The following is a 10576-nucleotide window of genomic DNA, read 5'->3' as shown; positions in this document are numbered from 1 at the left end:
TGGTATTATCAGCCCAATCGTACAGAAGAAGAAACTGAGGGTCAAAGAGGCTAAAGGAGCTGCCCAAAGCCTCAGAGCGGGGAGGGAAGAGCTGACATTTGAATGAATGTCTACTTAACTCATATTCTTTCTGCCATGCCCCACTGTCTCGTGATTGCCGCTGAAGTTGGAGCGCAGAAGTGGCTTTCATAGGCACATCTGAGATGCCTGAACAGTAGGCAGCTGTGGGCCGTGGGCTTAGATAATTACAACGTGTGCTGCAGTGGTTGCCTGAGCTGGGGCAGTGGCCCAGGAGATCCTCGACGGCTTGGAGCTCAGGGGAAGCAGTATGTTGAAAACTGGGGGTGAGATGGGGATTTGTCTGGATCAGTGGTGGGAGCAATGGCAGCTGAAAGGTGCACACTGGGACAGGCTCAGGGGGTACATTTGGGGCTGGCAGGGCTGGTGGGGAGAAAACCCCAGCTGGAAACGGGGCCGACTGTGCCACCTAGGAGGCCCTGATAACTTCATCTACCTCCTCTAGAGCCCAGACATTTATCTTTAGAACAAGAACAGAAGCTCCAAATGTGGTGAGCTCAGGACCTGGCTGTGGGAGCCCTGGGAAGGGGGTTCATCTGGCTGAGCTGGGCAGGACCGTGTGGGCAGGAAGAAGCAGATCCTGAAGGAAGTTCACTGTGACCCCCTAGTGGAGCAGGCAGGAACAGCCTCGGCTCCCTCCCCAGCTCCTCATGAAATTGTGTTAGGTTCTGACAGAGAGGCTGGAAAAACACCCAGGCGGAGCATGGAAACCCAAATGAAATGATCCACATAGTCCTCCATCCATTTGGTAAAACCAACTCTCGTCAGCCCAGGCTGGGCGCTGGGCTCAGGACTAGTGTTGCAGGGCTGGGCCCCAGCTCTCCGTCTCCACCTACAAAAGCAGCCAGTCCAGCAGCAGAGAGACTTCTCAGCAAGTCCCTGCAACCAGGACAAGTGACGAGCTTATCAAGACAGCTGCTCAAGGCGTTTTTAACTGTCCACTCCTGCACGTGTCTGCAGAGCAGGAATGCTACTGACTTCATAGGCCAGAATTAAGGAAATGTGTTCCCTCTGGGTGGACATAGCTCTCAGCAGCACAGCTTTGCAAGTGGAACTCAGTCCCCGCCAGCCCTCTCACCTGGCTGTCTTGGTGCAGTGCATAAACTGCACAACTGTGCAGTGCGGACCTGGCAGCAGAAGCCTGTTTGTGTCAGGGACTGAGGAGCCGTTTGGGAGAGCATTCATCAGGAAGGAGCAGAGTGCCGGTGTGAGTGGGTACAGGAGTGAAGCTTGAGGTGTCTGAGACCTAGGTGATGCTCTCCCCATCTGGCTCCCCCTGTGCACAGAGTGGTCATCTCTGCCTGAAAGCACCCAGGGGAAGGTATTCAGGGAGACATGGAGGGGGAAGGGCTTCCTGGGCAAAGGAAGAACATGTGCAAACCCACAGAGGCAGAAAATCTCCAGGCTTCCTGGAGAGTAGGACGCAAGGCGGGGAGCAGCGGGGTACGAGGGAGCAGGGCCCAGAAGGTAGAGGCCTGGGCTTCTGTGCATTTCTGTGGTTGAGGCCAGGATGGGATGAGCCAGGCTGGAGAGAAGGGGGCAGCAAGAGAGGGTGGGGTGGGGAAGTAATACTTCTTTTTGTGGGGTCGCCTGATATTTGTTGCCATCCCACACAAATGCGATGCCCAGGAACCTCCATCAAAAGTTCTGAGCTTCACTTCTGCCGGTCGTGCCTGCTGCTGCTGGGAATCTTGGAAACAGATGTTGGGAGCCTTACTCTCAAGGAGAAATGCCAAGTCTGAAGAAGAAAGTTGTGACACCACACGTGTGCCTGCTGGGACTCACAGGGGACAGAGCATGCTGTGGGGGCTCGGGAGGAGCCAGCCCTGTGCTTGGGGCATCTGGAAGGACTTCTCGTACCTTCCCACTGCTTACATAGACCTGGCTGTGGGCACGGTCTCCACCCCTGCCTAGGGCCTGCGTGAGTCACACATCCTCCCCTGCTTCTGCCACCTGCAAAAGGGCACAGCAGCCCCCGCCCACCCAGTGGCCAGGGCATAAGCCGCCCAGATGTCATGATTATTGACTCTTCCTCCGGGTGGGTGGCAGCGTCTCAGGGACCAACCCCTACCTCTTGCCCACCTGCGCACCAGCGTGGACCTACGTTTGATTTTACATAGCCAAAAAAATTCAGCTATTTTCTTTTTCTCTTAAGTTCTGGTTTCTCTTCTTGGAAGGCACAGCAAAGAGGCTGGACAGGGCTCCGTTGACCGATGCTGATCTGGAAGGAAGGGCTGAAATTGTGCAGACAATGGCCAGTGGACCAGGTTGGCCGTGTCCCAGGGGCCGAGCTCCATGCTGGGCTGTTCCAACAAGAACTTCAACGGAACCGAACCGTGACCCCCACCTTGGAAAACACTGCCCTGATTCACTGAACCCGAAACCGAATCCAAATATTATTATTTTTCGACTGAACTCTGAATTGAACTAATGTTTTTTTTCTTAAATGCCTACCAAGCCAGTTTGAAGTAGACACAAACATATGTGTTTTCTGAAACTAGTGAACCTGAACTTCAAAATAATCTCCTATCCGAGGGCAAAGTGAGACTTTATTTGCTTGAGAGGGTCCTGTTTGCAGCCAGCTGATGGAGCTTCCCTTATGGCAGGAGGAGCTCTCATTCGCTCAGCACTTTAAATTCACTTCTCGTCTTTAGAAATTGGGATGGCGTAGCGGTTAAGTTCACAACCTTCTGCTTCGGCAGCCTGGGGTCCACCGGTTTGGATCTTGGGTGCAGACATGGCACTGCTTGGCAAAGCATGCTGTGGTAGGAGTCCCACATATAAAGTAGAGGAAGATGGGCACAGATGTTAGCTCAGGGCCAGTCTTCCTCAGCAAAAAAAAAAAAAAAAAAAAGGGAGAATTGGCAGTGGATGTTAGCTCAGGGCTAATCTTCCTCAAAAAAAAAAGAAAAAGAAATTGGGGTGCAATTTACATATAGTAGAATGCACAGATCTTAAATGGACGGTTTGATTGATTTTGATAAATGCGTGTACTTGAGGAACACCACTGGTCCGAGCTCTCAGTGCAGAGCTCCTTCTGCCCCTTCCCATCCATCCCCTCCCCCACCAAACAATCAGTGTTCTCATTTCTCTCCCCTTTTGCTTCTCATTTGAGGCTTATGAACAACCCCCACTGCCACGCTGGAAAGAGGGAGGATAGATATGATAATACCCATTTTATGGATAAGAGAACTGGGGCTCAGAGAAGTGGCTTACTTGAGCTCGCAAAGCTGGGTGGTGGCAAGGTCAGACCCACCCAGGTTTCTGGTCTCCCAGCCAAGCACTTTCTCTTTCCATCTCAAGCCGGCTGCTGAATGGGTACTGAGAATGGATGCAGTGCCTCCACGGGCTTCCTAAGGAAGGTGACCCACCTCTGGCTTCCAGGGCATGATGAGATTTGCACAGCCCACAGATAGAGTGGTTTCACCTATTTTTAAAGACCTCTTGGCAAAAGAGGCCTGGCATGTCGGGTCCTGGGCTGGGCTCCCCCTGCAGAGAGGACCTTCTCCTCGGGCCTCCGTGCACCCCTATGGTGGCAGCCTGCACTGGGGCGCCGGTCCCCTGTCTCCAGCCTGCCTGTGTGTGGCTGTCTGTCGGTGTCTCTGGCCGCCTGTGTGTAGACAAACTGTATCTGACCCCTGAGGAGCAGTGTCTGTCCCCCCTGAGCAGCCGAGCTAGAGAACATTGAGCAGGTTCCCAGGCTGGTTTTCCTGGGGAAACATTTTCCAGAGCCTACAACAATGTTGTATTTGATTTGATTTTTCCCCCCCTTTGCAGGCGATTGTGTGGTTTGGGGTGTTTTGCTCCTAGTTATAATCCAATAAAGAGCAGCTGCTGAGATTTTTCCAAGAGTGCCGCTTTCAACCGCCCTCGTTGAAAACGCTCTAATTTATTTCAGTCGCTTGTGGGAAAACCAGCCTCAGCTCAAAACAAAGGCGTCCTGTGCTGATGTAATTGCCCCAGAGTCTCTCCTTGGGCTCCGGGCCTGCTGGTGCTCCTTGAGGAGCCCAGGAAGAAGCCTCCTTTCTAGATGGCAGAAGTCATCCAGAAGAACCTCTCTTCCAGACCCCTCAGGGGGACGTGGGAGTCCCAAGGCCCAGAGGGGGTCAGGAACCAAGATGTTCTTTGTGGCTTGCCCACTTCCTGTGGCTGGTGGGGGTCAGTCTATGGGTACCCCACACCGTAATGTGAATTAATCTGATCCTTTTTGTTTCTGCTTAATATGTAGTTGAGCCCTGCCCCTCGAGGGGCTAGAAGTTTAGTGAAAGGATTGATTAAGAGAGAGGGAATTTTGGCTAAACAGACCTTCACTGCGGATAGGCGTGGTGGAACCTGTAGGACAGGGTTCTGGGCATTTTGGGGGAGGGGAGATGCCAAGGTTTGGGGGGAGACCTTGGGGACAGCCTGCTCTCAGTCATCCAAGCTGGCCTGTTCTCTCTCCCATTTTGTCCAGGCGCCACTAGAGCCCTGGCTAAAGTGATTACAGGCCATCTAGTCACTGACTCAGTTTGATGATGCACAAATTTCTTCTTGTGAAGCACAAGGGCCTCCTGGACTCTAAGTTCCAAAATGGCGGCCCCATGATAGAATGATGTGTGAAACGTTTTTGTTACCTTGTCAACTCATAGATAAGACTCTGATTGAATTACACAGGGTGGTGCCGCCTGTTTGGCTATAACTGTGTTTCCAAGGCAGGGACTCTAGGGGCGTGCTGTGGGGCTGGCTGTCTCCAAGGCCCTGTTTTCCATTTCGTTTGCAAAGCGATTTCCATAGAGCCACAGAGCTCTGTTTCCTTGCAAGTCAGAGGAAGTCACATGCCGTGCGCATTTGCCTGGGAGGTGCCCTTCCTCACCCATGGGCTCGCCCGTCCCCGCTGATGTAATTGCCCCTCCTTCAAGAGCCATTTGGAGGGGCAGAATGAAGCAGGTGGGTGGAGTCTTGCACAGGCAGGAGGAAGACCACTTCCGGTCTTTGATTCTTAGTGGTGAGTTGTGAAACGTTGGTGTGGTGTAGGCACGGAGGAGACCCGAAAGCTTTAAAAGTACAGATTTCTTGGATTCACAGCCTTTAGAGATTCTGGCTTAGTCTCTCTGAGGTGAGACTCAAGCATCTTTATTTTAAAAAGTCTTTAAGTATGCATGTTCATGTAAAACATTTAGAGAATTAAGAAAGGATCAACCATGATGGTTCCTCCACTCCAACAGTCATGCCAAACATTTCTGCACACTCCCTTTCTGTCCTTGCAATTGCACATCCATTTATATCTGGAGCAGTACCACACCCCCAGTTTGGTGTCCTTTTCCGACTGAGCATCATAAGTATTTCCCGTGACATTCAATCCTTTCTGAAAGCATAGTTTGCACAGGCGGCACATAAGGAAATCTTTGTCTGCATGTTCCTTGAGCTGGGTTCCTGGGTGTGTGAGAAAACTCTAGAGGAGACTTTGAAATACTTAGCTTAGCTCATTCCCCTGTGCTGGGTTCCTCTCTTCCAAGACACCCACCTCCTGTCCCTTTTCAGTATGGAGCATTAGCTCATTTATTTTCTTAGTTTTAAAATGGCAAAAGCAGCACATGCTCAAGGAGAACCAGTCAAGCGATGTGGAAGTGTGTGAAACAAGACACATTGTCTTCTGGTTTCCCCAGCCAAGCATGTCCCATCGGTTTGTGTGCATCCTTGCACACCTTCCTCGTCAGTCATTTTTATTTTTACTAAATTCTGCTGCATGGGCAGATGGGGAGCTACTGGTGTTGGGGAATGGACAGGCTGGGAATGCGAGGACCTGAGGTTGTGTCCTGGCCACGCCTTTCACCAGCTCTGAGCATGTGAGTGCAGTCAAAAATCCTGGTCTCACTTTGCCCTTTGCAGTGTAGGCATAATGACATCCTGGCTGCCCGCTTGTCCAAAGATTGTTCTGGGCGTAGATTAGCCAGATTTAGCAAGCAAGCAAACAAAACAACATAAAACCAAATAGGATGCCTAGTTAAATAAACCACTAGGAATGATTTAGTAGAAGTATGTCCCATGCAATATTTCACATGCATTTCGCCTGGCAACCTTACGCAAGATGGCACATGTGGAAGTGACTTGGACGTGGGCCCTGCAGGATGGCTCCCTGGGGCCCCAGCTGATCCCTTCTCTTTGGATAGAGGGTGCTTCCTTCTCTAGAGGAGAAAGGGCTCAGCCATCCTTGGACTTGAGACAGCTCCTCAAGCACTGACCAATGGCAGGAGGGAGGAGGCCCTGGAGCACGGGGGTAAGGAGGATGCACTGTTGTTTATTGAGCACCTACTGTGTGCAAGACAGTTGGTAAACATTCCAGTCTCCGTGTTTACCCTCCTGTTTGTTGGTGCTAGGCCTGCTCCTGACTCCCTTGCCCTCCCAGTCCTCACCTCTTACTGCTCCACCTGTACCCTGTGGCCAATTGCTGCCTCATCAGGCAGCATATTTGGAAATCCTTCTGGGGCTTGGCTTTCTAGACTTGTCTTCAGGTAGCCTGCCATGGGGGTACCCATGGGGGTCCCTTGGGGAGTTCCCCAAGGACCCTGCCCAGCTAGCCTCCCCTCGGGCTCCTCTGCTCTCCCCAGCCTCAGTCTTTCATGCGGGTGTGGTGGGTGGCATTGGTGGTGCCACTCGGGAAGCCCCAGGACCCTTGCCTTGTCTCCCCTCCCTTGATGAGTGACATAGAGCTGACTTTCCTGGGCTCTGCTGCGCAGAGGCAGGGGTCTGCCAGAGCGCCTTCCTCTGCTGGGGCTCTCCTGCAGTGCCCTCTGACCCTTCACCTGGCATCTCCCACACACCCTCACAGCACCCCTCAACTGCTGTGTACAGCTGTGCAAGTCAGGACTTTGTGGAAGCCGGTGAGATATAGATACAGTCAACTCAAAGTGACTGAGCACGGAAGGATTCTGTTCTAAATCGGATGGCATTTTAACCTGTTATGCTACAGACCAGTGGCATTTTAGGTGAGACAAATGTACAGGAAGGGAACACTTTCATCGGAAAACGTTCAACGCTCTGTGAGTCATTTCACTCAAGCAGCAACATACCTCCTTCCAGGAACTCAGTTTGAGAACCTCCTGGAACCTCCGACTGTCCTGGTGGCCCCTGTGTCTTGGTCCTACAGAGGTTAGTAAGGCCAGAGACGCAGCGTTTTGCACGTGTTCTGTCTCCTGGATAAAGTCACAGCACTACTAATTCCATCTCATGAGGAATGATGGTAATAATACCTCAGATTTATCCAGCACGTTAATTTTTTCTCATCAATTTTAATATTTAAAACACTATTGGGAAAATGAATACCTCTTTTCTGCCACCAGTTCAGTTCCCTCTATCTCCCACTTATCCGCTATTATCAGTCTGGGTTAGAACCTTCCGGACTGTTCCATTCATACTTAAACACACATGTGTGAGTGGTTTTTTTTTACATGACTGGTACTGCACGGCATGCATCATTCTGTAACCCTGCTCTTTTCACTCAGCAGTAGATGATGAGCACACAGGTCTCGTTCATCCTCCTTAATCGTGCTGTCCTGTATCGTTTGGGTGTATCCCAGTTCTTACAGCCGTCTCCTCCGCGTGGACACTTAGATTGGTGTGTCCAGTTACCATAAACGGCCCTGCAGCGAACTCCTTGTTTTAACTGGGCACCTAACCGTTCGTGAGTTTCCTTAGGGAAACTCATTCCATCTGGTATCTGATGCATAGGTCAAGCATCTTCCCTCCACTTTACGGATGCAAATCTGAGCCCAGACAAAAGGCTCTGTGGCCGCCGCTGCTCAGGAGGCGCAGAGCTGGCTTGCCCTTGAGGACCAATCCCAGGCCCTCTCCCCTTCCTCGTGGCTGCCTCCTGCAGGGATCAGAGCACCATGGATCCCGATTCTTACACTTCAGGGTGCACACGCATGCCCTGGGGGTCATGTTAAAATGCAGATTCTCATCCAGTTGGTCTGGGTGGGGACCTGAGAGTCTGCAATTTTCTCAAGCCTACAGGTGGTGCTTTTGTTGCTGGGCCGGACCACACTGAGCAACAAGGCTTCAGAGTAGGTGCCTCACAAGTGTCCAGAAGGCTGAGTGGTGAGGTGGGAGGTGGAGGGAGTCAGTCATGGGATGTGTGTTCGTTGACCTCTACTCTGATGGATGCTTTGACTACAAACACTGTAAGCCCCAAAGATCAGAAGTAGCCACACAGCACACAATGTTAGTGCCAGAAGGGTCCCAAGGGACCAGCTAGTTCAGGAGACTGAGGCCCAGCTCAGGGAAGCAGGGCTGAGCCAGATGCCACGGCTCTGGATCCCACTTGGGGTTTCTCACACGAGTGGGCCCAGGGATGCTGGCTCTTGGACGCCACTGGAGGCTGGTGGCTGCTGGATCCTGGTCCCTAGTCCCTGTCCCTAGTCCTGGTCCCAGTCCCTAGTCCCTTCTTCCTGTGTCTCACCATTGTGGCTGCAGAGCTTGAGTGGAAGAGCTGACTGGGGAGGATGGGTGGGGCCTTGAACGGCAAAGGTGCTGGGGTTTGCCCCTTGCTGCGCAGAGAGGTCTCCATTGGGCTTTTAAAAAAACATTGATAGGGATTTAATGACAAATGTTCCATATTGTTTTCTGAACATCAGAATACTGTCCAATGCTTTTAACTGAGCCCAACTGCCAGGCCTTGTCCACAGGAGGGCTGTCCACTCACTGGGTTGGGCAGCCAATGCTCCTTCCTCTTCTGCCTGCCAGCATTCCTGCTGTACCCTCCCAGCCATGGAACCACCCATCCATCCGTCCATCCATCCATCCATTTATTCATTCATTCATTCATTCATTCACTCATTCATTCATTCAACAAGTGTCTTTTGTTCTCCTATCATGCACTGGAATGGTGCTAGATGCTGTGGGGGATTCGAAGATGAATGAGTCAGGGTCCTTGCCCTCGAGACAGGAAGATAAGTCAAGATGCATATAAGTCTAGGAACATTACTCTGATTTTCCTAGTTTCCAAGTCATGCTCACATCCTCCATTTCATTTAGTCTTTAGAATCAGAGATTGGACCCTTGGGAGAGATGGTGGTTGAGCTGAGCTACCTTCCTCCAGAGGTGACAGCTGTACCTCACCCCCTTCATTTCCTGGGAGTGGTTCTGTGAGGGGAGATGCTGAAGGGACTCTGAGGGATTGGGGACCTCAGAGGTAGGAAGGACAATGGGACAATGGAGGTTGACATCAAAGTTCCTATGGAGGGTTCAACATAGGGTGAAGCTCACAGTCCAGGTGATTCAGGATCCGAAGACCACGGAGCTGGCAGGGGAACAGCCTTTTAGAGATGTGCTAGTCTTTCCCGGGGCAAAGAAAGGAGCACAGGGCTCAGACTGGGGAAGATATTTGCCCAAAGTCACGTTGCCAGTGGGGTCAGAGCCGAGGCTGGGGTCCACTTCTCCCGGAGGGCTCTTTCCCTGCCCTCTTCAGAGCCTGAGTAGGGGACGTCTGGTGGTGGAACTTGACAGTCCTTACGAAACCCCGCCTGCTCAGCTTGTCTCTCCTGCTGGTCTCCACTGCACCTTCTCTCAGTTTACGGTTGAATTGCTTTTTTCAGCTGTGACTTCGGGTTAATGATCTTGAACGTCATGTAAGAGGTCAGTCCCTCACTAAGACGGTGGTTACTCCAGAACAGTCACTGATGTTTTCTGAGGGCTACTGAGGGCTCCATTAAGGTGTACATGGGTGTCTGGGCAACTGGAGGGCATGAAGGTTCTGGGTGGGGAGGTTGAGGGGAGGGCGGCTGCTTCAATAGTGTGTGTGAGGGGTTGGCAGTGGGTGGTGTCTGCCCAAAGGACGTGGGCATGGTGAAGGGAGTGGGGGCACGGGAGCAAACCTCAATCGCCTCACAGGTGCTCTCCACGACCTTTGCACCCAGTCTTGTATGTGGGGGTTTATCCAGAGGCTTCAGTAGGAGTTAGGAGGGCTGGAATAGTTTCACTGACATCGAGCCCTCAGCTCCCACTCCAGCCTGCGCGAGCTGGGGGTGTTTCTGAGGGTTCCGGCTCTGCTCCTTTGCCCCTGACTCTGTGAGCTGCGAGGTGAGGCTCCAGGTCCCGGAGTAACCCAGTCAGCTCTGCCCCCTGAGGGGAGGCCTGGCAGATCTTTGATGTCTCATGCACTGTTTACCCCATGCCCTGTGCCTGGCACGTTGGAGGTCTGGAGCTCTGGAGTGTCTCTCAAATATTTACACTTTGCAAATGACTCCTTGTGAGCACCTCTGGGGTCCACGCACACGCACACTGCTGAGCCTTCCTGTACCTCGCCTTGTTTGATGCTCCCTATTTCACAGGGGAGGAAGGCGAGGCTGAGGGAGGTCAAGGGACACCCGTGGTCCACCCAACTGGAAGAGGCAGACAGGGACTCAGCAGGTCTGCCCAACCCAGTCTCGTGCTTCTTGCGCATTGATGGAATTTGCAGGATTTAGGTTAGACACCAGAGAATGTCCCCGCTGTGATATGCTTGTTTCCTTGCTGGCCTTGG

Source organism: Equus asinus, chromosome 8 (genome assembly GCF_041296235.1).
Source record: "Equus asinus isolate D_3611 breed Donkey chromosome 8, EquAss-T2T_v2, whole genome shotgun sequence".
Taxonomy (NCBI): domain Eukaryota; kingdom Metazoa; phylum Chordata; class Mammalia; order Perissodactyla; family Equidae; genus Equus; species Equus asinus.
Note: the sequence above shows the minus strand (reverse complement) of the source record.